The 26,875-nt window shown below is 35.7% G+C and overlaps 1 long non-coding RNA gene across 3 annotated transcripts in view; it reads left to right on the forward strand.

The window, feature by feature from the left end:
- Positions 1-26,875, forward strand: part of LOC131383352 (uncharacterized) — a 163,654-nt gene that overhangs the window by 34,382 nt on the left and 102,397 nt on the right. For 2 of the 3 annotated variants that reach the window (XR_009213347.1, XR_009213346.1), the window contains exon 1: positions 24,987-25,231. The exons of the other annotated variant lie outside the window; for it this stretch is intronic. This is a non-coding gene — a long non-coding RNA (uncharacterized LOC131383352). Of the gene's footprint in view, positions 1-24,986; positions 25,232-26,875 lie in introns of those variants that run through there. 3 annotated transcript variants of the gene reach the window in all.

Raw genomic sequence — 26,875 nt, forward strand, 5'->3', positions numbered from 1 at the left:
ACCCTTCCTGCAGGGAATTAGCTTTTCATTTTATTATAACTTCTATTATTATTAACATTATATTGATTTTCATTTGCATAATGCTTTATAGATGACAAACTCCTGTCACATACACCATCTTATTTATGCTTAGACATTCTATCAGGTGGTTATTATTAACTCTATTGTAGTTGACCAGGAAGTGTAAAGAGGTTGAGGCTTTCCCTTCACCACAAAGCTGACAAAGGTAGAGTCTAGATGAGGAGTTGGCCTGTCTTACTCATCCATGCCTCTAGCGAGCATTTAACCTTCTGTTGATGTTTGAAAATGTTTGTGATGGGAAGGTAGGTGAACCCCTACTGAGTACCATTCACCATACCAAACAATTGTCAATATAATTTTTTAATTTCACCTATAAACCTCTAGCAACATAGACATCACCTTATCTACCATAACTGTTTGTTCTGCTAGGCCTATTGTATGGAAATGTAAATTCTATGTTAATTTTTCACCTTCATTCTTAAAACAGATTCTCATCTACTGAACAGAAGCATTATTCCATTTAAGTGGATTTCCACCTTCTATTGTTTGATTCTAAACTCATTTTATCTACATTTTCTTGGACTGGGCTCAGTTTGCTGTGATTAGTCCCAAAGCCCTCATGATTCATCTGACTCCAAGCGCATTGTTTCTCACTGTATCTTGCTCTTCACAATTTAACTTAGCGGCTTTCCATGCAGCCTCCAAATTAATAGCGGAAAAATAAACTTTTAAAGATGAAAACAAAGCTTGCCCTTGACCTCATGGAAAAATAAATATTGGTCTGAGAAATAGCTTGGCTACTGTCCTGATGGGTCCCCAGAGGCACTTTCCTTTTCCTATTTTGTCAATGCTAATACACAAAAAATTAATTAGAATGCTGAGTTTTATGTGTCCAACCACAGATATCCAGCCAGCAGTAGAAATTGAAACTTTTAGGCAAACATGTTGGTAATTAATGAAAAGCACATGCTTCCAGAGTGTAGGGTAGCATAGTGGAATCAGAATGGGTTGTGGAGCTTGAGAGATTGGGGCACTGGTTAAGTCTTTGACCTTGCAGAAGTTGATTAATTTCTATAAGCCTACTATTTTTTATTTGTAAAAATAGGGATAATGCTCATAGATTTGTTGGGAGAATTAAATGATATAATGTGCAGTTGCCATTACAGTGTTTGGCATTTAGGAAATCTTCAGTAGATGATAATAGCTGATTTTCAGCTGCTTTTTACCTACAAAACAGCTATTTCTTTCCTAATATAGCACCTAGTATATCCAGATACCTAATAAAACTATGTAATTAAAATTAAATTTAACTTTTTTTAGCCAAGTTCATATATAAGTACCTTTATTATTTTCTTTTTTGTCACTTGTTCTGACTATACAATGAACCCACTTCTTCCTGTTTTGAAGATAAATTTTAATATCAAAGTCCTTTTAAAGATTATTAATTCTTTCTGTTAAATTATTCACAAGTTAGTACTTACATTATTAAGGTTTACCGTCATAGTACACTGAACAAGTTAAAATATCTTCCTTCTAACAAATGATTCAAGCATGAATTCAAATTTTGATAACATGACTTATGGTTCAATTGCTCAGTTTATTATATATTTTTTTTCAGATTTTTTGGCATTCAGTTAGCAAAATAAGGTCATTTAGTTTCAAAATTTGTTGTCTTTCACCTTCTAAACACTTTGAATCTGGACCTCAGGACCTAATGTTTTCTAAGTATTTATTTTGGTTTTAAACTGGATTTCAGTGCTTAATTTTGTTTGTTCACGTTTAGAGTGGTGGTAGAATCCTTGGAAAGTGATAACTTTTGGCTACCTACTAATGCATAGCATTTCCGAGAACAGAAGACTATATTCCTGTTGTCAAAGAGTTTAGGATCACTTATTTGTTTATAACGGGCCAGGTGCTATTTTAAGCACCAGCAACGGGCACACAAGACAGATGTCCTAGCCTTGATGAGCAAAGATTCTAGTTAGAATGAAACAGAAGTCAAAACATAAATAACCATATATAAAGGGCAATTTCAGACACTGTATGTACCATATGAGGATCATATAGGGTAAAGTGGCATGAAGGGAAGGCCTCTCTTTGAATTAAAGCCTGAATTATACAGAAGCAGGCATGTGCCCATCCAGGAAACAGTGTTTCAAGCAGAAGAAAAAACTGTACAATGCTTTGAAGTGGGACAAGGTAGTGAGCATAGGAATGAGTATACAAATGACTGTCACCAAAGAATAAAAATGTGCATGAGCACTGTACATTTGAAAGTTGTTTTCAGATAGGTGAAGAGTGAGAAACCGAGAAAATACATTTGGATACTGTCTTCTTCACGGCACCCTGTACTCAAGGTTAATGAATGACTGTTCAACATTTCAACAGAAACATAAGTTGGGCTATTTTCTATCCTAAGGGATATTTTACAAGGGCAGTGGAAGAACAAGATTGTCTTTCCTAAAGGAGAAGACTAATATACTTATAGATGTGAAAACAGTTTCTATGTCATATGTATCTTTCATTTTAATTAACTTCAACTGGAAATGAAAGGCCTGAATTTAACGATTGTCTCTTTAGAGCTTAGGCCTATCACTTTAGTCAAGCTGCATTTTGGACACTGTGTTCTTGGAATTAAAAAGTCCACTAGAAAAATTCCCAAGATTGTTGAATCTCTTCGTTTTCTTCTCTAAATTGGCATTTTCTTCTCTAAATTATAAGATCATCACAATTTGGTGCTGTGAAATATGAAAATGAAGTCAGAAATATTGAAAACATAACTTTAAACTATTTTTTTCATTTCTGCTCCTCCCCTCATGAAAGACATATGTTTTAACCAGGTTAGTGCTTTTCCTGGATTTCCAATTACAGTACATCTTCATTTTAGGTATGAACAGCTTACATTTTTGTTCCCTGAATTATGAGTTAAAAAAATAAGCACAGTTGTGCAATTCAGCCAGATTCTCAAATCTTTTTAAAGAAACGGTGCCTCCGAGACAGCACAGAAAGCAGAAGGGCTTTGGGTCTGCACGGACGCTGTCATTAGTAGACCTTGTAACGTGTCGAATTTTGAATATAAAGAACTTATTACAAGTAGTAATTATTTCTCTAGATTCCTTGATCAGAGGGAAAGTTTTCACATCAAAACTGAATACAAACTGAAAGCACTTTCACCTATATTCCTTCCTCTACCTACCTAGGAGAAACAAATTATCTGTGAAAAAAATTAATAGCTCTCCTTCTGTAATGCATCAAAGCATTATTATCTCATTTTCTTGTCTGAATTTTTAAATTCTCAGCATTAGAATTTCTCAGCAAGGTAGTAGAATGATTGGCATTAGTAGAAATTGAAATTAATATTAGATGCTACATTTCAAAGATAGCTTTGGTTGAAGATTTCTAGGTAATTAGGTATTCCCAAAGAAATCCAGCATCCTAAGTATTTTTTAAAAAATTAATTCATAAGAAATCAAAGGAGGGATCTGAAATAGTAACAAACATGGGGATACCTAAAATCAATATATCTGTGATCCACTTGGCTGTGGATGTGACACAAAGAACACAGAAAAGGTGTTTCCTAGGAAGTTGGAAGTCTGATACAGACAGGGAGAACTACATTTTATTTTGTGGTGCTAACTGGCAATTATAGAAGGTCACAGAAAATGAAGGGCATGGATATGGAACTGAATCTGTAAGAGTACTTTATTATCAGAAACATGAGAAATGACTGTCATAAAAAATATTTAGTCCTGGTGCATAGAGTTTGGAGGATAAATTTTTGAATTTATTATGAAGCTGATTTTATTTTTAAATCAATCAAAACAATATAGGAAGGTATAATAGAAAGTCTGACTTTTACCTTCTCCAGTCCATCCTATTTTTTTCTCCTCAGGCCAAGAAACTATGTTTGCTATATATTTATCCCTCTGTAGTTTCTTTATGCAAATTTAAGCAAATGCAACTATATATTCATTCATATTTCCCCTTTCTTACTATTGTGAAGTATTTTATGAATGGGATATTATGTTTCATGCTTATGAGACATATATACATGGCATATCATTAACGTATCTTCAATGATAACAATAAAGTAAGTGGTATTTTCAACATTTTACATATGAAGAAACTGAGGCTCAGGGGACTTTAAACATGCCCCAAGGTCATACATTGCTAGAGGTAAGATTTAAAGTCTCTTTTTTTTGCACTAATAATATTTTTTGGTATAACCTTAGCAATTACTTTTAATGGCAAAAACCACAATTCCTTTTGCACTTCTGTATTGAAATGTCTGCACAGAATTCTGTAGCTTTTAAATAACTAATGCTATTTTCATTGTATTTGAAGAACTTCATGGAATGTTTAATCTTTTAATTTTCAAAATTAAAATGACTTTTTCTTGGCTAATATTATTTTATAAATAAGATAGTAAAACACATGTTAAACCCAACTTTCCAGATAAAATCACTGTTTACATCTTGGTATCTACCCTCCTAAACTGTTTTGTGTGTAAAGTGAAGTCACATCATGCAGTGTTTAAGAGGAGCTGCGGATTGACTGGCAGTGATCTCTCTCTCACACACATGCACACTGTAGTTCCCCATTTCGTTACCCAAGAATCCAGAAACATTGGAGGTCGGGTGTTCACAATGGGCAGGGCAAGCACAACATTTCCTGGTTGTTCCCTGACCCCAAGTTCCTTAGTGGGATGCATAGCCACCAGTGATAATGTCCATACACAGTGGAATCCTGCATCCTCTTAGGAAACCATAGAACTTTGTTCTGTTCTAATTGTTTTTATAGAGCCCACACCATTCCAGAATAGCTTCTACTAACAATGTACATGCTGCCACTTAAGCAAAGGTCTAGAGATATATCAATTCTTTGATGTATGGTTATACATAGCTGCTGTGAGTTTGTAAGTTTATAAGGGGTCACCTGTAAACTTATCTAGCATAATTTCCATTATTTATCCCTTTTGAACATCATCATATACTTATGGCCTTTCATAGACCCAAATAATTCCAGTCTATAGCTATGAACAATTGATTTTTGATCCACATTCATAGTCATCACATTTTGGCCAATGGAAGAAATTTTGAAAGTATTTTGCTGTCTTTTCACTAGATTTGCCAGCCCCAGCTTGAGCTATCCCATCCCAGAAACAGAATGAGTTTTTAGAAATTAAACGTGGATATTAGGATTGCATATTATATTGTGTTGTATGAGCAGGGGATACAGCCTAATGACAAAGGCCTCTAGGCCTTCAGTGATAGAACAGACATTTATGTTTCTTTCAATATGAATGAATTAATGTTGCTATGTCATATTTATCACTTTAAAATGTTACTTAAAATGATTGTTCATTAATGCAATTTGCTATTGTTTTGAGCTACATTTTAACCTTTGATCACTAGCTTTGGTATTTCTCTCTCTATATATTATCTTACCAAACTGTGTGTTTAAATTTCTATGCTACCCCAAGTTTACTTTCTTTTGAATTTTTGGCTCAAGCATCCTGAGAATTTAGTGTGCAGATCTCATTTTTCCCCTGTGTCAGGCATCACTGGAACAACTGCCTAAAGAAGAAAATCAGGCCACTTATTTCCAAGGGGAATACTAAAGCAATAAAAAGTCTGGTCCAAGAGGCGAAACTCTCAAGACTGTAGGAAGATTGATGGATGAGAATGGCTTGGGAAGAGTGAGGAAGGGAGGGATGACTACTAGTTGGAGCACAGAGGATTTTTAGAGCAGTGAAACTGATCTGTATAATACTGTAATAGTATGATACATGAAGACACATGTCATTATGCACTTGTCAAAACCCATAGAATGTGCATCAAGAGTGAATCCTAATATAAACTATGGACTTTAGGTAGTAATAATATATCAATATTGGCTTATTAGTCATTAACAAAGGTACTACACTAATAAAAAATATTAACAATAGGGGAAACTGGGTGGGGAGACATGGACAAGAAGGGTATATATGGGAATTTTCTGTACTTTTTGCTCAATTTTTAAATAAACCTAAAATTATGAAATAATGTCTATTAATTAAAAAAAGTTATGGGTCCTCCATGTTTCAAAGGTAATAGACCCTTAGATTCTTACACACTTAGATGCTTACATAAAATCCCAAACTGTTGACAGACAACAGCAAGAAAATGGGGACTAAAAACAAATATTCTTTGAGAAAGAAATCAGAGTTTTACAATGATCCAGAGAGAAACAGTAGCGACACTAGGGTTCAGAGAATTAAGAGTTAAAAGAGATAGATATGTCCTAGTGTCGTTACTTTTTCTCTCTGGCTTATTGTAAAACTCTGATTTCTTTATGGCCTTTGATGACTACTACTCTTCTTTATCTTGGGAATATACTAGTTTAACTTTCTAAAACCTAAGTAAGAATGCCATAGAACATAATCAAATTATGGCCAAGAAACCTTAAGAATTTATCTTAAACATTCAGTTCTATAATTTAAAAAATATTAACTAGGCTTATATAATTTTTTAACATTATCTAGGCTTCATAAGAAGCAGCTAATACAAAATTATATTTAGTCTATAATATATTTCAGTTGTAATTTTATATTTACATCATATTTATATATCTCCAATCTTAGTCTGGGTAGCAAAATCCTGCAGTGTAGTAAGAAAGAAGAATGCAGCTATTTTAGGTCTTGTTGTAAAGATCCAAGTTCTGATATAAATTGAAAGCACCATATCAATTTTGCCTTTTGTGGTAGTAATTGTGTGGTCATCAGTGAAAAGAAACTTGGTTTTTTTTTTAAACCACTTGTTCTGGATAATAAAACCTTGTTTGTCATTTAGTTAAAAGCCAAATAGGCTGAGCAGACATTGGACATTCAGTATGAACCTGGATGAGAACAGAGAAAATAATTTATTCTTAATTGCCTGTAGTATGTCAGGGTGACCCCTACCCATGTGTTCCCCAGAGACTTACCTGATATAGATGACCTGTCTGCCAGTAACAGTGAAGTTTCCATTTTGCATGGCCACTTAGCACATGCATTTAGGCAGAGGGAAGACAGCATTTCCTTAACCTTCTATGCAGTCCCACTCCAGACCAATTTACTGTTATTTCTGGAAGGGTCATTGGTCTCCTGAGAGTGAGAATGCAGAGAGAGCTTGGCCTCACTCTAAGTCTATCTTAGTGCAAGGATGGACAGCTTTCCTTTTGGGAGAGTATGACATGCTGGGCTTTTCTCAGCTAAGCCTGCATCCTGCCCTTCCCAGCTGCACGCATAGGCCAAGGCTTGCCATTGTCTCAGCTGGCTCAGGTCGTCAATCTGAAAATTAAATGCAGTAAAAACCACAGAGGTTAGTTATTTAATACTCTAGTTGAATTTTCCTACAACCATTTCAATTGGGAAGAAAAATCATACTGGACATAATGCAACTTAGAATGTTTAAAAAATTGCAAACATCCATGTAGATCTCATATGTATATCTATTTAAAGTATCCTTACCCCTTAGTCAGGTCAAATGTTAATTTTCATTTAAGGATATTTTCAAAGACCTTTGTATAAGTTACAGTGTCTCAAAGCCAAAATTGCTTGCCAAGGGGAAGATTTAGCTCACACAATGTAGTCACTGTCAAAAACTTCAAATTGAAATTCATCTTTTTCTTGGGGCTTTTATCATAGAAGGTCTGTGAAGGCAGATTTTTTTTTAAATTTTATTATTAGTAGTGGAAGTGTAGACTGGTGCAGCCATTATGCTGAACTCTTTGGCAGGACCTAGTCCAATTCAGTAGATGCATGTCATATGACCCAGCAAGTTCACATCAGAGGGCATGGGTGCTGATGTTTATCTCATTATTATTTGTGGGGGCATCTGTTAGAGGCAATCTGAGTGTTCAGTGCTGGGGAAATAGGTAAAATAGGGTAAACACTTATTATCTGCATTTCTGGCACAGTCATACCCATAACCACATAGATTGATCTTAAAAACATAGTGCTGACTAAAAAGATTAGAATGAGATATACATAAATTTAATATACATATTCACAAAATAACGATGTATTTTTATAGGAATACATAATTCATATTAAACATGTCAGAAGTGGTTGCCTGTGAGGATGGGAAATGGCTATGAAAGGGAATAAATAAATTACACAAACAAAAGAGGGGCCTTGTTTGAACCAGTAAAAAATTCATCTAAGAAGCCCAACTGGCTGTTGATAGAAATCATTGTACGAATTTCCACTCATATGACACACATAAACAGCAACCTTCCTCAGTGGTCTCATACCTTGTGACTGAGTGGTCTCATACTTTGGACTAGTTAGTTTCTATCCATGGCATACTCAGCTTATACTTTCCTTCAGATCCTTGGTACCCCTTGGAAAATCACTGAGGTTGTATGGATTTTATTTCTAGCCCACTCTTGACCCAATATGCAACATTCCAATTATAGATTGACAAAAAGACACACATGCACACACACACACACACACACACAGCCAGTGCCTGATTTAAATAGAGAAGGACTTGGAAACTAATTGGAAGTAGGATGGCCACAGATAATCATGGCAAGGCTTATTCATGGCCCCTAGTTCCCTATTGAAGCACAATCAGGTCCTGCAGACTGGGGCACTTCTGTTCTACCATGTATCTTTCATGATCAAAGCTTACATCACTTTTCCAGCAGAACTTTTATTTCTGTTTAAGGGAAGGTTGATAAGCATTATGCTTTATTGTGAATCATATATCATCAGCAGGCCACATTCTCATCTGGGACAAGGACATAGTCACAGAACAGATGCTTCTAAAGAAGATCTTTGCCTCCAGTTGCCAGTGCTCTGGAAAGCCAATTTCCACGCACATTGTTACTTGAATTTGCATTTTTCTGACTAGCAGTGATTCCTGTTAGCAGCACTGTGGGAAGATCAAGTTGGACCGTTTAGTTGTGGAAAATTATAATGTCAATAGTTTTAGGTCTTTTGGCTTGCTAAAATTCTTCAGGGAAAGTAAAGGCTTTGTTGCCAACTTTCTGGTAACTGCATGGGGGAAAAATCTGGAAGTCTTAATGTATAGTATGGATACATTCAATGAATTGTTCTCTTTTCAGTATGATGTCCCATCCCATTCTCAACTACACTTGGTGTCCTCTTATTTTACCATCTCCAAAATTTAAAAAATAAGCTGTTTGCCAGGATAGAAGAGGGTATTTAGGGGAGCTTACTGCTCATTTATTTCTTTTGTCCATTTTTCTATTTTGTTGTTTTTCTCGTCAATTTATGAGACCATTTGTCTATTTACTTTAAAATATTTTTGTCTGTTTACTTTACGTCTATAATTTGTGTTTTGCTTTATAATTCTTCATCCAAATAATTTTAAATTTTTATATAGTTAAATATGTCCGGATTTCCTTTTGATAAATGTCAGGCTTCCCCTCTTGGTTAAGGAGGTCTCTACTACTTCTGTATTTTACATATAGTCTCTTGAATTTTTTTCTAAGATTAAAAACAATTCTTAGAAAACCAAGTACCACATGTTTTCACTTATAAGGGGGAGCTAAGTTATGGGTATGCAGCGGCATACAGAGTGGTATAACGGACACTGGAGACTCAGGAGCTGGGAGGGTGGCAGGGGAGAGATACAAAAATCTACCTAATGGATATAAGGTACACTACTCAGGTGATGGGTACAGTAAAATCCCAGACTTTGCCACTATACAATTCATCCATGTAACCAAAACCCATAAAGCTATTGAAATAAAGAATAAAAAATAAGAAAATTATTTATATTTTACACTTGGTCTCTATGCATCTGTAATTTTTTTAAAGTAACGTGATAGGCATTATTTTCTTCCATATGAATAGCCAGTTGTTCTAAGTATTACTCACAAAATAAACAATTTCTACTTGTTAAATTAAAAATAGTACTTTGCTTTAAATTTTATTCTCATTTATAATGGGATGCTATTTCTTGATTGTCAGTTCCCTTCTACGGATCTCTTTGTTCCTGCACAAATATCACATTGATTTTCCCCCTGTGCAAAGGAAAGATCCTGTGGGTATCCAGACCAAACAAGTCAAATACAAAGGATCCCAAATCAGGATAATTTCAGGATAACTAACCCAGGAAGCTAGAAGGCACTGGAGGCAACATCTTTAAAAATTTGAAGGAAAATGTTTCTAATCTAGAAATTCTGTACCAGAGGAATGATCAGTCAAGTGTGGTGACAGAATACAGGGAGTTTAAGACATGCAAGATTCCAAAATGTTTACCTCATGCACCCTTTCTTGGAAAGCTAATGCCCTCCAAAAAAGTCAGGGAGAAGACCAATATAGAGGAAAACAAGGGATACCAGAAAGAGCGATGCACTAGAGGAGAGAGGGAAAGGAAGCCCCCAGGAGGTTGTGAAGGAAGAGCCCAGGAGAGGCGTGGTGCATCAGGCAGAGACGAAAACCAGTGTGGATTGGTGCAGGTCAGAAATACCCAAGACAGGCTTCTTCAGGAGGATGAAACTGTTACAAATCAGGTATCTGATTGTCTCGAGAGGAGATTGAGGAAACTGACAGAATTAGGGCTTGAATTAGTGGTAAATATGTAGAACACAAAGCCAATGATTAAACAGTAAAAAAATTACTTCACCTTCCAGAGAAAATTAAAAAATGCATGAAAGGAAAAATGAATATAGTTCATGTCATAGCTCATCTATGGATGGTATTTATGTAACCATACTATCGAAGTCCGTGATTATTGATCTTCCTTGTATTACTTTATTAGTGGTGAGAAAGTGGACAGGGCCCAGCGTGTGGCAGGAGCAGGAGGATGCAGATCTTTGTCTTCCATAATTGGAGACAAAACATGGAATAATCAAAATAATATAAACATATTATTTAGAGCTGGGATAGATAGTTTAAAATAATTACTCAAAAGAGATGCAATGATTGCCTTCAGGAGGGAAAAAATTAGAGGAGGGAGCCAAGGAACTGCTATTTTTCATAAACAAAAAAACCCAGAAAAGTAAGCAAAGTAATTTTCAAATCAAAACTTCCCAGGTGCATTTTGTTCTGTTTTCAGTTACTATGTGCATGATTATTTTGATACCACTTTAGAAAATGTTTTAAAAAGTAGCATGAAATTTATTGATTCCAACTGTCCACAATAACAATATCATTCCAAAATTCGGCTTCCTCTTGGATCTAGTGTCTACTTCTTCCCCGGACTGTAGAGGTGGGTAAGTAAATACCTTGAGAAACAGAGTCCCAACATGGGAGGCAATGCAGGGTTCAGATAAGTAGTTCTTCACTTTGGTTCAGATTAAAATGGTGGATGGATATATATATATATACACACACACAGAGGAAAAGGAATATATGTATATATAAAGCATGCCTGCTGTATTTTTGTCCTTGCTCCATTTCTGGCCTCAAGCAAAAGTACTAAAAATCAGTGAGCTTTTCTGAAATTTTCAGTCCTAGTGTTCAGATTCAAGACTTTAATAAGTTCAAGTCAGTTTGGGAAAAAGCAGCTCAACTCTGATTCAGGCTTCTGTCTTAGGAAGTTTGACTTCCTGCTTTTTATCGTCTCACATCTTTTCTAAAGGTATGTGTTTTCTTTCTCTGGTTCACATGCCTGCCAATTAATTTATATCAAAGCCTGTTCCTCTTCTTTCAACGTGGATCTGTTCAGAGAAGCATTTCAGGGGCAAGTGACCACCTACTCTTTTACACTGTTCCATCAAATGTGCCTCTGTGTCATCTTTATCCATCTCGTGGGCTTTTAAATCTAGAGTCCTTCAACAATGACGTCTTTGTTCTCTATCCACTGGGTGACTCTTACCATTGGAAAGCGGTGTTACGGGACTATGAAGGGATGGTGTTAATTTATATGATTCAGAGTTGAGAGGTATAATCTTAACCTAGAAGGGGATAAAATGTGACTTAGGGAAATGTGTATAATATATTTTAACATCTATGGGATTATGCTGTAATTTGGTTGCCCATTTTATTCACATTCTATGTGTGCATGTTTTCCTATCAGTGATCAGTTATGTCACAAGGCTTGCGCATTTTTGGGCGTGGTTGTTAACGGCCTTATGGTTTGATTCCTTTTCCTCTGTGTTTGGCCAAATGTGTGTAATATGTATATGTCACCCAGAAAGAAAGACTCAGGGTCCATGCAATTCATACTCTTCTTTCAATAATAACTCCATAACTATTGTTGGTTGAGCATATTTGAATCCACATTCTGTTTGATACATATATACAATTGAGTATACAAGTGGGTTCTGATATTGTTGACTACTTCCTTAGTAAGGTAACATGACAACTCTAACAAGTATGGCTAAATGAATATTTTGTTGCAGTATGGATACTCTTTTCTTTTTCTAATTGGTGTGTTCTGAATTGTGATGCCCGTTTCTTGCCTCCAGGCCTTTATTGCTGAATACTGCTATGTATTCATACACTTATTCAAAGTATGGTCTTTAAGTCCTGAGGTTTTATCAGTTAAGGCCTGTGTAAAGCTCGGGTCCCCTAGGTATGCTCTGCAGGTTGTTCTATGCAGCACTACAGTTCTATGTCTTTCCCTGAGCACCCAAGTTTGTATTGGTAGTTCTTTGGTGCTGCACACTCCTTGCAGGATCATGCTTAGGTAGTGAAGTGCTCTTAATGCTGTGGCCACTGGAGGGAGAAGTGAACACTACTTTCATGGGAAGAATCTTTTTCTGATTAGAGTCTTGTCTTAAAACTCAACTGTTCTTTCCTCAAGCTTCAGCACTTCCTGTGGATCAACATTAGCTCAGGTCAGTATTATTTAATCACTTAGTGTCTATCTGCAATGGGAAGTGATGGAGGGGGAGTTATACATATGTGTGTGTGTATGCGTAAGTATAAATGGGTATATATATTTTCATAATATATATATATATAAAAGATGTAAAATCACAAAAATTTAGAATGTTATCCTGAGTATGTCAATGGGAATGGGTCTTCCAGCCCAGTATTAAGTTTTCTTAGCAAAGAGGCAAGGGGAATTGTCGGGGAGAGAATATGGTATTTGTTCTCTCACTTCTATGTCTCAAAATGGGCAGAATTCAGAATAACCTTAGCTTTTTCTCTGTCGTCTATTTTGATGCTATTATCTAGACATTTTAAATAAAATCTTTTTGGGATATTTTTCTTCATGCATTTTCCATATTTTCTATTTTAATATATAACTTTTAGAATGGGAAATATATGCTAAGTCTTTATTTTCAACCTATCTGTCTTTAATATAAAGTGCTTTTTTATTACATGGCAAATATTTGGGTCTTGTGCTTTTTATCCAGTCTGAAAATGTTTGCCTTTTACATGGAGTGCTTACTTTCTTTATGGTTAATGTAATTATTGATGTGGTTGAATTTTGATCTGCCATCTTGGTATTTGATTCTGTTTGTCCCATCTGTTCCTTATCCCTTGATGCCTTCTTTGCTGATTCTTTGAATCACTGTATTCAGCATTTCTTTTTATTTGCTTTATTGATGTCTTATTTATACCTCTTTGTGTAATTTTTAGTGGTTGCTCTAGAGATAATTTGAAGGTAAACTCTTTAAAAGGACATGAAAATGTTAGAAGCTTATGTCAGTATAATTCAATTCTTGTCCCCACCAGTTCTTCCAGTTGATTCTTGACTATAGTTTCTGTCTCTGCTAAAATTCCTTATCAGCTCATATATGTTAAAATTTTATAACTAGTTTCTTTTATGTATTTATCATAGTTATTTTAAAGTCCCTGTTTGGTAAATCCAACATCTGAACTCTCTCCAGATTTGCTTTTATTCCCTTTTTTCTGCTTCTGGATCATAGGCCACATTTTTCTTGCTTCTTCACATCTCATAATTTTATAAATTTTATTCCAAGCATTATATGCAAAAGAATAGTATAAACAATACTTACCACCATACAAGTGATATTGCTTCTTCTTTCAAGCTGTTAATATGAGGAACAAAATCAATCTCATCTGTAGTTGTACTGGATCTAGGCTTTGTCCCAGTTTTAGTTATATGCAGTTACTGCTGGCTTCAAATGTTTGAAGTTAGGTATAAGATATGGCCTTCAGCAGAGTTCTGGTGAGACTCCAGAGATCCTGTTGTCATCTTTAAGTGTCACTGGGAGTTCTCTTTGACTTTTAGTCCTGCCCCTAATTTTCTGCACTGCAGAGACCTCTCTCCCCCTAGCTGCCCTGCCCTTGCCTCTGGAGGACTGTTGAACTATCCTCTGTTAAGGCCCAGAGTACTTTAGAGAGATTTTTCTTGGCATTAAGAGAACTGCTTCAGGCACTTCATTATTTATGTAAGATACTTTAATAAGTTGAGGTAAAATTCACATAATATGAAAATAACCACTTTAAAATGAAGGATTCAGTAGCATTTAGTGTATTCACAATATTTTGCAAATACCACCTCTATCTAGTTCCAAAACATTTCCCTCATTCCAAAATTAAACTCGTTACACCTTAAGCAGTGTGTCCCAACTAGCGCCCTCTCTCCAGCCTGTGGCAATCACCAATGTGTGCTCCATCTCTGTGGATTTATATGTTCTAGATATTTCATATAAATGGAATCATAAAATACACGATGCTTTCTGTCTGGCTTCTATCACTTAGCATAATGTTTTGGAGGTTTCTCTTGACATTGTGCCCTGCCCTCAGCTTTCAGTGTCCTTGCCCTTCACTTGGTGCAGGTCTGGAGTGACTTGGAGGGATTTCTTTCCATTTTTGTGGCTTGCCCTCAGGCTTCCTGGTATTTGTCTTTGGTGAAGGCTGTCTCAGCTCTCCTTACCTACCCTTGACGCTCAAGTCCCATGGAAACGAGCTCACAGGTTGGGGAAGACTTGCCTGTGATTAGGGTTCCTTAGGTTCTCATTCATCACACCAGCCCATGGGGTCGTTAAAGCTTCCTTCAATTTTGGCTAGTTTTTCCTTATCCCTGTCTTTGGCAGATTTGTCTTCTTTTGGCGGTTCTGTCAGGGAGTAAAGAAACAGTGGCCCTCTTCTCTCCCAGAGGGATTAATCACTTTCTGGAGTTTAGTTTATTTGGGTTTCTTTGCATCCTCAGCAATCTGATGAACCTTCAAAAAAATGTAAACTTGTAAATTGTTGAGCTTGTTTTAATTGCTAGGTTTGAAGCGGCAGTGTCTTGTGACTATTTATTCTTTTAAAAATTATAATATATATTTATTCTTAAAATGCATTTTATTTATATATTCATTCATTGTTTTTGAAGTCTCTGATAATTACATTTTTTATTGTGGTAAAATACACATAATATCCACATGAGTGTCAGGTGGTATCTCATTGTGGTTTCGATTTGCATTTCCCTAATAATAGTGATGCTAAACATCTATTCATGTGTTTAATGCCATTCGTGTATCTTCTTTGGAGAAACTTCTATCCAAATTCGCTCCCCATTTTTAAATTGGGTCATTTGATTTTGTTGTTATTGAGTTCGGAGTTCTCTATATATTCTGTATTTTAATCACTTATCAGATATGTGATTTGCAAGGACTTTCTTCCATTCTGTAGGTTGCATTTTCACTCTGTTGATAATGTTGTTTGATGTACAAAAGCTTTTAATTTTATGCAATCTGATTTGTCTGTATTTTGTTGTTGTTGCCTGTGCCTTTGGTGTCATATTCAAGAAATCGTTGTGAAATCCCGTGTGGAGAAGCTTTTGCCCTATGTTTTCTACTTAAGAGTTCTATAGTTTTAATTCTTACATTTAAGTGTTTAATTCATTTTGAGTTAGTTTTTGTATACAGTGTTAGTAAGGGTTACATTGTTTTGATTACTGGAGCTTTGTAATAAGTTTTGAAATAAAGAAGTATGATTCCTCCAGCTTTGTTGTTCTTTTTCAAGATTGTTTTGGATATTTGGGGTTTCTTGGGATTTCATATGAATTCTATCATGGATTTTTTGATTTCTACAAAAAATATAGTTGGGATTTTGATAGGGATTGTATTGAATCTATAGATAATATTGGGTGGTATTGACATTTTAACAGTATTGCGTTTCAGTACATGAGCAGGGATACCTTTTCATTTATTTATGTCTTTTAAAATTTCATCAATGTTTTGTAGTTTTTATTGTACAAATCTTCACCTCTTTGGTTAAGTCCTAAGTATTTTATTTTTCCTGATAGTACTGTTAATGGAATTGTTTTCTTAATTTCCTTTTCAGATTGTTCATTATTAGTGTATAGAAATACAACTGATTTTTGTGTGTTCATCCTTTTGCGGTCAGAGAACATACTTTGTATGGTAGTGATCTCTTTCCAATCTATTGAGATTTCATTTGTGGCCTACTATAATATAAGGTCTATCCTGGAAAATGTCCCATGTGAACTTGAGAAGAATATGTATTCTATTGTTGCTGGGTATAGTGTTCTGCATAAGCTGTATTGTGTTGATCTAGTTGTATTGGGTTGTTCAAGTTCTCTATTTCCTTACCTATCCTCTGTCTGGTTGATCTATCTATTATTTAGATTGGGGTGTTGAAGTCTTCGACTATTACTATATTTGTTATATCTTCTTTCTTTATGGATTTTTTTATTGATATACAATGTCCTTCTTTGTGTCTTGTAAACTTTTTTGATTTAAACTCTGTTTTGTCTGATATTAGAATAGCCACACTTGTACTCTTTTGAGAATTATTTGCATGTAATATCTCTATCCTTTCACTTTCAGGCTATTTGTATCTTTGGAACTAAAGTGAGTCACTTGCAGATTGCATGTAGTGGGATCATTTAAAAATTTATTATGCCAATCTCTGTCTCTTAAATGGAGAGTTTAATCCATTTATATTTAAAGTAATTACTGATAAAGAGGAACTTCTGTCACTTTGCCTTTTATTTTCTATAATGCCTTACAACTATTTTATTCCTCATTTCTTGCATTATTGTCTTCTTTTGTGTTTGACTGATTTTTTTCTGTAGTGAAATGTTTTAATTCTCTTCTCATTCCTTTTTGTGTATATTCCAAAATGACTTTCTTTGTGGTTACTATGGAAATTACATTTAACACCCTAAAGTTATAACTCTCAAATTTGAATTTAGACTAGCTTAATTTCAATAGCATACAAACACTCTGCTTCTTTACAGCCTTGTCCCTATCCCTTTAGTTATTGATATCACCACATTACATCTTTTTTACATTGAGTATCTGTAAACATAAACTAATAATTGGTTTTTAAAATATGTGACTCTCTTAAATTATGTAGAAAACAAAAAATGAAGTTGTAGAAAAACATTATAAAAACACGAGCTTTTAGATTAGTACTTGTTTTTTAAATATATGTTAGTCTTTGAAATCACATAGAAAACAAAAAGTGGAGTTACCAACTGTTATTACAATAATATTGGCTCTTGTAATAGCCCATATATTTACATTTACCAAGATCTTTATTTCTTCATATAGTTTTTAGTTATTGTCTAGTATCCATCCTTTAATTTCATCCTGTAGGATCCTCTTTAGCATTTCTTGCAGAGCAGGTCTAGTGATAATGAACTTCCTTAGCTTTTATTTTTCTGGGAATGTTAATTTCTCCCTCACTTTTTATGGACAGTTTTGCTGTCCATCAGCAATTCAAGAACAGGATTCTTGATTTACAGGGTTTTTTTTCTCTTTTAGCATGTTAAGGATTTCAGCCTACTGCCTTCTGCCTTTCAAAGTTTCTTCTGAGGAATCTGTGATAATTGTATTGATGATAACTTGCATGTGGTGAGTGGCTTCTCTCTTGTTGCTTTCAAGAGTCTCTTTTTGTCTTGACTTTTGACAATTTGATTATTATGTGTCTCAGTGTGGATCTCTTTGAATTCATCCTACTTGGAATTTATTGAGTTTCTTGAACCTTAATGTCTTTTGTCAAACTTGGAAATTTGTGGGGTTTTTTTATTTTATTTTGTTTTAAATAGAGACAGGGTCTTGCTCTGCTGCCCAGGCTGAAGTGCAGTGGCACAATCACAGCTTACCACAGCCTCGAACTCCTGGGCTCAAGTGATCCTCCCATCTCAGCCTCCCAAGTAGCTGGGACTACAGGCATATGTCTTCACATCTGGCTATTTAAAAAAAATTTTTTTTTGTAGAGACAGGGCCTCTGGTCTCACTATGTTGCCCATGACAGTCTTGAACTCCTAGCCTCAAGCAATCCTGCCGCTTTGGCTTCCCAAAGTACTGTCATTACAGATGTGAGCCAGTGTACCCAGCCAAACTTGGGAAGTTTTTAGCCATTTCTTCAAACAATCTCTGCCCCTTTCACTCTCTATCCGCCTTCTGGGTCTCCTGCAACGTGTATGTTGGTTTGGTTGATGGTATCGCACAAGTCTCTTAGGTGTCTTAACTTTTCTTTAATCTTTTTTCTTTAATCTTTTTTCTTTCTCTTCCTCAGACTCAATAATTTCAATTTTTGTATTTTCAAGTTTACTGATCCTTTCTTCTGTCTGCTCAAATCTGCCTTTGAATCCCTCTAGTGAATTTTTCATTTCAGTTATTGTACTTTATAGCTCTAGAATTTTCTTTTTGATTTCATCTTATATTTTCTGTTTATTGGTATTTCCATTTGTAATGCATTGTTTTCTTGACTTCCTCCACATATTCCTTAGTTCTTTGAGCATCTTTAAGATAGTTGTTTTAACATCTTTGTTTGGTAGGTTTGTCATCAGGTCTTTCTCAGAGATGATTTCTGTTGTCTTATTTTTTTTGAATGGGCTATACTTTTCTGTTTTTTTTTTTTTTAAATTCCCTGTGCTTTTTGCTTTTTTTGCTGTTGAAAACTGGACATTTGGATCTAATAATGTGATAATTATGGTAATTGGATTTTCCCCCTTCCCCTGGAGTTTGCCATTTTTTGCTTTTGTTTCATTTTGTTTTGATTTGATTATTGTAGGCTGTCTCCATGCCAAGGATCAAACTGAGGTGTAAAGTTAATGTATTTGCTCATTTTTTCTGAGCCTGCTTCTTTCCTCAGGCATAAGCAGTGACTTGAAATTTCCCTCATATATGTAGTTATTTTTGAATGTCGTAGTGTTTAACATCTGGCGGTCAAAAGGGAAAGAACAGAATGAAGTGGGGAAAGATTGCTGACCCTTTAAATATCCTGGAAGTTGTCTCAGCCTGAGTAGGCAGGGTTTGCAACTATGAGAGACGGTTGCAACAAAGGCTACCTGCTACTGTGTCTGCAACTCCATGATCAGAGGCAGTAATTAGCTACCAAAACATGGATCCCTGATATTTAGGGAACAGGGTCCTCCTTATTGCCCACCTTGCTCCTGCAAGTTGTATGCTAGCTGCTCTAGGAACATGGGCATGACTGCTTGCTAGGAGGCTGGGGTGAGGGATGGGTAGCTGCTGCTTAGATAAGAGCTAAAATTGACCAAGATTAACTGCAATTTACTGTTCAGTGCTTCCTCTGGACCTTGCAAGCCTTCAATAGACTCCAGGGTTCCGAAATAGTTACATCACACAGATTCTGACAGTACAACTGCTGTCTAGGTAGGGAGACAGAGTCCTGGTGCTTCCAACTCTGCCAACTTCCCAGAATCCTCTGCCTATATTATATTTTACATATAAAATACATCACTGTAATGTAAATTATGAAATAGACTCTTATGAAGCTACAGCCAACTTAATGACAAGAACAGCATGCTGCTCCTCAATCCCATCACTTTGCTTCCTCCTTAAGAGTTTACTACCAGCACACATTTCTCATTTATGGCTTTCTTACATTGAAACCATTTTTCCACATAAGTGTGCATCCCTACAAAATATATTCCTTAGTTTTACCTGTTTTCAAGCTCAATTGATTGTCCACATTGAAAACAAATAAAGTCAAATCCTTACTTTAGTCCATACCCCCAAGTCAATTTCCTTACTCTTTATCCCATGCCAATCGGACTTCTGCTTTGACTATTTTATGAAAACCAATCTTGACAAAATCTCCACTGACCTCTACTGTGTCAGATCCAATGTCCACTCTCCTCTCATTATCCTAGTTGGTCTTTCAGGACTACTCATCATAGCAAATTTTTTTTCTCAAAGTCATCTTCCTTTCGGCTTCTGTGATATTGCTCTGTTCTGGTCTATCATCTTTCTCCGTGGCCTTTCCTGCTCAGTCTTCACCTTGGCATTTACTTTTCTACCCAATCTCTACATTTCGGAGTTCCTTGGTGCTCAATCCTAGGTTCCCCTCCCTTATCCTTTTATAATTTCTCTTCAGATAATCTAATTCATGCCCATGGATTTATATGCCACTACCTGCTGATGACTTCTGAATTTACACCTTGAATCTAGCATTTTCCTTGGACCTCAAAACTCATGTATAAATCAACATATATCTCTGGTTTCTATACACTTGGGTGTACACCAAACACTTCAAAAATTAATATTATTGCAACTGAACTCATAATATTTTTGTGAAACTGCTCCCCTCTCAGTCTTCTTCATCTCAACAATCTATTTAGTTGCTCAAGTCAGAAACCTGAGAATTTTACTTTATTCAGGGTACTCTTGGTCACTGCACTCAATTCATGGAATTTCTCATATATAGTCTTCATAATATATCTCAAGTTCTGCTTTTCACCATGTCTACTGCCACCACCTTTGTCCAGATTATCTACTTTTTTTTTTTTTAATAGGAGTCTCGCTCTGTCACCCAGGCAGGAGTGCAATAGTGCGATCTTGGCTCACCACAACCTCCGCCTCCTGGGTTCAAGCGATTTTCCTGCCTCAGCCTCCGAGTAGCTACGATTACAGGCACCTGCCATCATGCCCGGCTAATTTTTGTATTTTCGTAGAGATGGGGTTTCACCATGTTGGTCAGGCTGGTCTTGAACTCCTGACCTCAGGTGATCCTCCCACTTCAGCCTCCCAAAGTGCTGGGATTACAGGCATGAGCCACTGCGCCCAGCCTAGATTATCTCCTTCTATTGCCTGGTCTACTGCAACAGCTTCCTAATTGATTTTCCCTTTTCTCGACTTGCTCTCTTTCAATATAGCATCTACCAATCAGCTACAGAAGTCTTCCTGTAAATTTAGATCTAACAATGATACTTCTCTGCTTAATAAAGTTTAGTATAATTAAAACAAAATCCATACTCCTCCTCACAGCAAACATGGACCTGCATAGCACCTCCTGCTCACCTATTTTCCACTTGAGCCACACTCTCCTTTGCTCACCATGTTTCAGACACTCTGTCCTTCTTTCCGTTCCTAGAAGAGGTGAAGATTTTCCCCATCTCAGAGCCTGCCCATATCTTCTTTCCTATGACTAGAACGCTCTCCCAAGGCTCTTTAAATGGTTAATATCTTCTCACTCTTTAAATCTCAGTCTAGTGGCTTTCTCAGATTTTTCCTGGTCATTCCATTCAAGTGTGTTCTTCTCCCCACTTATTCTAAATGCCACTGCAAACCACCTCTTTCCACTGTTATTCTCTGTCTTAGTTTCCTGGGGCTGCTATAACAAATTACCACAAACTGGAGTGCTTAAAACAACAGAATCTTATTCCCGCACAGTTCTTGAGGGCAGATGTCCAAAATGAAGGTGTTGGCAGGGACATACTCCTTCCAGAGGCTTTAAGGAAAAATCCATGCTTGCCTCTTCCAGCTTCTGGTCACTGTCAGCATTCCTTGACTTGTGGCTGCATCACTCCAGTCTCTGCCTCCATGGTCACATTGCCTCCCACCTTCTGTTTGTGTTATCCTTCTTTGCTTTTCTCATATAAGAATACTTGCGATGACCATTGTATACATGTATTGAAATATCACCCTGTATCCCATAAATATGTACAGGTATTATGTTTCAACTAAAAATAAAAGGAAAAAACTCATTTGCACCCTACACTTCACATTTTAAAATGATTAAAAAGCACAACCTTTTTCTCTTTAGACACCTTGGGGTTTCTTCTTTTGGGGTGGTACGGGGTGGTCTTGCATTATATCATAGGATGAAGAGGAAAGATATAAACAAGGTATAAACTGTGATAACTGTGAATTGAGCCTCTTCAGGCTGCATTTCATGTGCATGAACGAAATCTTAACTAGTATCTTTATTCAGACAGAAACCTGAATGGATGAATATTCAAAATGTGTTGATGAGTTCCACACCCTCTTTCAAAGATAAGTGCCAAGTCCTTCCCTTAATTATACTATGAGCAAAATAAGTTATGTAGAAGAAGAAGTAAAAAGAGTACTTGTGATGGCATTTCGGGCCACCAGATAATTTGAGGTAATCTTAACTCAAGATCCTTTATTCAATCACATCTGCATAGACCCTTTTCCCAAATAAGAACATTTACACATTTCAGAGATTATGACTTGATGTCTTTGGGTGGCCATTATTCAACCTACTACATACTCTATCTGGCTTTCTGATCATCAAATTCAGAATAATTTTTCTATACAAAATAAATTTTATATTTATTTTTTATTTTCTAGTTTATCGTCAGTTTTCTTTATGCCAGTGCTATGCAATAGAAATGTAATGAGAGCCACATATATAGCTTTAAATTTTCTAGCAGCCACATTAAAAAGTGAAAAGAAACAAGTGAAGTTAACTATAATAGCATATTTTATTTAACTGAATGTATGCAAAATATTATCATTTAAACATGAAATCAATATGAAAATTATTACTGAGAGGTTTTGCTTTTTTAGGGGGTACAAAGTCTCCTAAATCTGTCTGGTGTATATTTTGTACTCACAACACATCTCTATTCAGACTAGCTACATTTCAAGTACTCAGCCACAAATGAATAGTAGCTAGTACTGAATTGGACAGTCAGCTCTAGACATGTAAAACACGTCTATTGTGCTTTTCAGGGCCAACGCAGTGCTTGAAACATTAGAAATGCTGTATATTTGAATATATATGATACACACATGCTATACATATATATGAATAAATTATTGGATGAGTAAAAGAAGACCAGCAAAATCTCATGCCTAAATATATTACATTTTCCTTAATATCAGAATAGATATCTATTTGCAGAGCCACATTTATCTGAATTTAACTGTGAGTGGAAAGTTAAGAATTAGTGATTATAAAACATCTTTGTCTCTACATCAACTTATTTTTTTGCTTGTGCTATTTCTCTGGATGATAAATTTCACAACTTATTCTAGTATATAAGAATATTTTATGTAAACTTTAGGGGCATTTGTGAATGTTTAATATTCTATGATTTAATGAATTGTATCTTAATACATATTTATTGTAATATTTTCTTTAGTTATGGTGAATTCTGTGAACCAAAATTTCTATGGAATTTGTCCTCTTAAATATTTATTGCCACATAATATTTTAGGTTTGAACAGTGGGGAGATACAGAATCTCATAGAGAAATTAGAACACAAATGAAATTCAGCCTATAATAGTTTATATATCATTTTGAACTGACTAAAGCTAGGCAAACCATGCATATTCACTTAAAAATATTAAGTTATAGAGGGCAAATTTTTATTTAATAATAAAATAAAATGAAAACCTCCTAAATCACTGGGAAGAATCCTCAGAAGTGGAAGGAAAACTCTACATTAACTTAAACATTTCAAGACAACCGATTTCACTAATTTAAAACAACTTCCAGAGCCAAGGATCCAAGCAAATGAGCCTTTTTCTTTAAACATTCTCACTCATCTTGGGAGCATTAAAATTAATAGAACTTATGATCTTCAGTTCTACTCATTTGAGAATATGTTTTCAGTAAGTACACAAACTGGGGTTGGGATCTGACAGTCCCTTATATATAACCACCATGAATACACATTGAATTTTATACCATTAATATTTCAAGGGGTTTGATTCATAATTTTACAAGCTGAACACACCCATGAAATGAACTAATATTGAAAACAAATCTTACTGCAGACCAATGGGATGCACTATATTCATAACATATTAAGATTAAAAGTAATAAGACAATATTTCAGCCCACAGCCTGATCCTTTTCTATAGAACTCTGGAGTGGGTAAGGTGATAGGAGATGCAGTGGAGAGAAGGAGAGAAGGATTAGAGCAGTCTTAGGGTCTTGTTCTGCAAAGATCTCATCGATGAGTGGGTCAAGACTTCATTTCTGCGAAGCAAATTTTAAAAATTGATTATCACCAAATCTTCTCTCGACATGATCGTTTTGCTTAGATCTATCAGTGTCTACTTTCCCCAGTTCCATCTACTGTAGTTTCTGACACCTTCCCCCAGGAAGCATAGCCTGGTTCAGATTTTGAGCCAGTTTTGATGAAGGCAGGAGGTATACTTAGCACCTCAATTTTGCCAGTCAGTGGTGTCTGAGTGTAGTTGTGTTACCATAGGATTGTTTTTCATTGTGCTTAGGAAAAGCTTTAAAGGCTGGATGAGGCCACTCAACGTGGTGCTTTCCTTACCTGCCCTGCGTCGTACTCTGGTTCCCCATTGGAATGCTGTTAGCCCACCTTTGTCAGTCTTCTATACTTGGAGGTGGATGTTATCTTTCAATTACAATGAAAGATAAAAAACAACACAAACCTTAGACCTGCTTCTCCAGGATTTAACTGTGGTGGTTTTTGGTTTTTAACTGTGTGGTTTTTATAAGATCATGTTATTACAATGGGCCTTTGGTGGTATATGAAAGCCACATCTAAGAACTTATAAATTTATTTATTTATTTACAGACAGGGTCTTGCTCTGTTCCCCAGGCTGGTCTTGAACTCCTGGCCTTAAGCAATTTACCTGCCTTGGCCTCCCAAAGTATTGGGATTACAGGCATGAGCCACGGGGCCTGGTAACTTATAAATATTGATATCAAAGGGTGAGAAGTAGGTAATTATCATTTTAAGAATTGTATAAATTTCTGAGTAATAAGCTCAAAATTGAATAGATGCCGTATAATTTGAACTTAAAACAATCTCTAAGCATGTTTATAAAAATTACATGTGTTTATGAAGATTTTTTACTGAAAAATTTTTGGTATTTTCAGTGTCTACTTAGGCAATGAAGTATTTAAATGTTTAAAGAACTATAAAATGGCTTAACTCTGAGAACTTGAGACTACGTAAAATAAATGCTAATAAAATATTAAAGGACAGATCAAATACATCGAAAGTCTGAAAGAAGTTCATCACACTGTAGAAAAACTTTGATGAAGAAAGAACAGCGACTTGGAACAAGAAGAGAAAAACTTCACAGGACTAAAGAAATAGAAGAACACACGTAAATGATTGTCAATAAGTATGTTATAATGTGATTTTATTATAATATACATTACATAATATATACGTGTTTCATATAATACAGTTATAATATAAACACGTAATATGTATAATACATAATGTGATATATATTATAGTATGTACTTTATTATAATATAATATGTGAGCCCTGAAATAAATAGAAACCATCATTGCACATTACATTTACATATTGCACCACTGGGTACAAATGTACTCTCATAATCAAAAGAATCTAGTTTCTCATACATTTAGCAATTTGAGTACCATTCACAATTTCCAGGGACAGATTTTGACTTTATCTGTTCAGACCTTTAAAGACGCGTTGAGTGTGGACAATTCAAAAGTGTAATTCTTAGAATCACATACTGTATCTAAGAAGCATTAGGTATTTAATCTTGCTAATAGTAAACTTTATGGATATGTTACTAAAATTCATTCATATTTTATTAATAATTATTAGGATCTTGAAGAATAATGTGCATTATGTCAGGTCAGCTGAATTTCCATAAATTCCATCTGCTCTTTGATTTCAAGATGTGAATGCTTTACAATTATGAAACTCATGAAAGTCAGTTGAAATTTATTTATCATGTCCACTTCCATCCCTTCACCTAAGCTCTCACACAAACTTAGATCTCCTTGCAAGGTGCCAACTGCAAGAAGGAGGTCCAAACTGACAAGACTTCTGTGGACACTGTTCATTGACTGCTGACTGCTCTAGACGTAAACGAATCCTACAATAACTGGATTCATTTTCTTAGCCCTCCATTCTTTCTTATTTCTTGCTCACTCCTTTCTCTGGTATCCTGCATTAATTAGGCAGTGAATAAGACAAAGAACGATACCTCTTTGTGTTCCTACAGATTCAGTTACTATCACTAACTGAATCTCCAAACATGCAATTTAGCATCCCTCTACTTAGGTCAAAGCATGTTGCGAAATTCTCAAGACTCAAATCCTACTTGATTTTCATTTATTTTAATATTATGTAGCACAGAGTCCTTGTAAGAGGAGTAATGGTATTCTGTGAAACCACATAAGCAACAACAGGGTGCTATAGTTCCCCAAAGACTGGAACTCACCAGTATTGACAACTTAAGTGGCAAATCTACCCAATACCACAGTGGTTAAGACCCATTTGTTTTCAGAAAGGGGAGTGAATGAGCTGCTTTTCCTCCTGCTATGCCACTTCTAGTAGGTCTAGTGATAAGATGTCATGTCTCAGCCACCCTCTTAGTGGTGCACATTCTGGAAGGAACTACAGAGTTTCCAGAGGTGCCAGCAAAAGGCTCTGCCCATGTAAGTATCCCTACATGAGTAGGTTGGGAGTGGATTTAGACATTGATTGAAAAAGGGACCTTTACATCTATATTAGTTTTTTTTAAATAAATTATTATGTGTCCATTAGATAGCTTCACTTTATTCTTCTGATTTGTCCTGTTCCTCACCCCATCCCTTGCATAATCCACACCAAACCTCATTCTGTCCTTGAGCTTCATTCAACCTGTGCTTTCCATTCAACTCCAGAGCCTTACTCTGTGTCTTACTCCATCTCTCACTGAGGTGCCGGACACTCAGGGATGGGTGACGGATGGAGTGTGGATTAGGGGCAAGTTAGGATGAAGGGTGAAATGAGACTCTT

Source organism: Hylobates moloch, unplaced genomic scaffold, assembly GCF_009828535.3.
Source record: "Hylobates moloch isolate HMO894 unplaced genomic scaffold, HMol_V3 SCAFFOLD_4, whole genome shotgun sequence".
In the NCBI taxonomy this organism is placed as follows: domain Eukaryota; kingdom Metazoa; phylum Chordata; class Mammalia; order Primates; family Hylobatidae; genus Hylobates; species Hylobates moloch.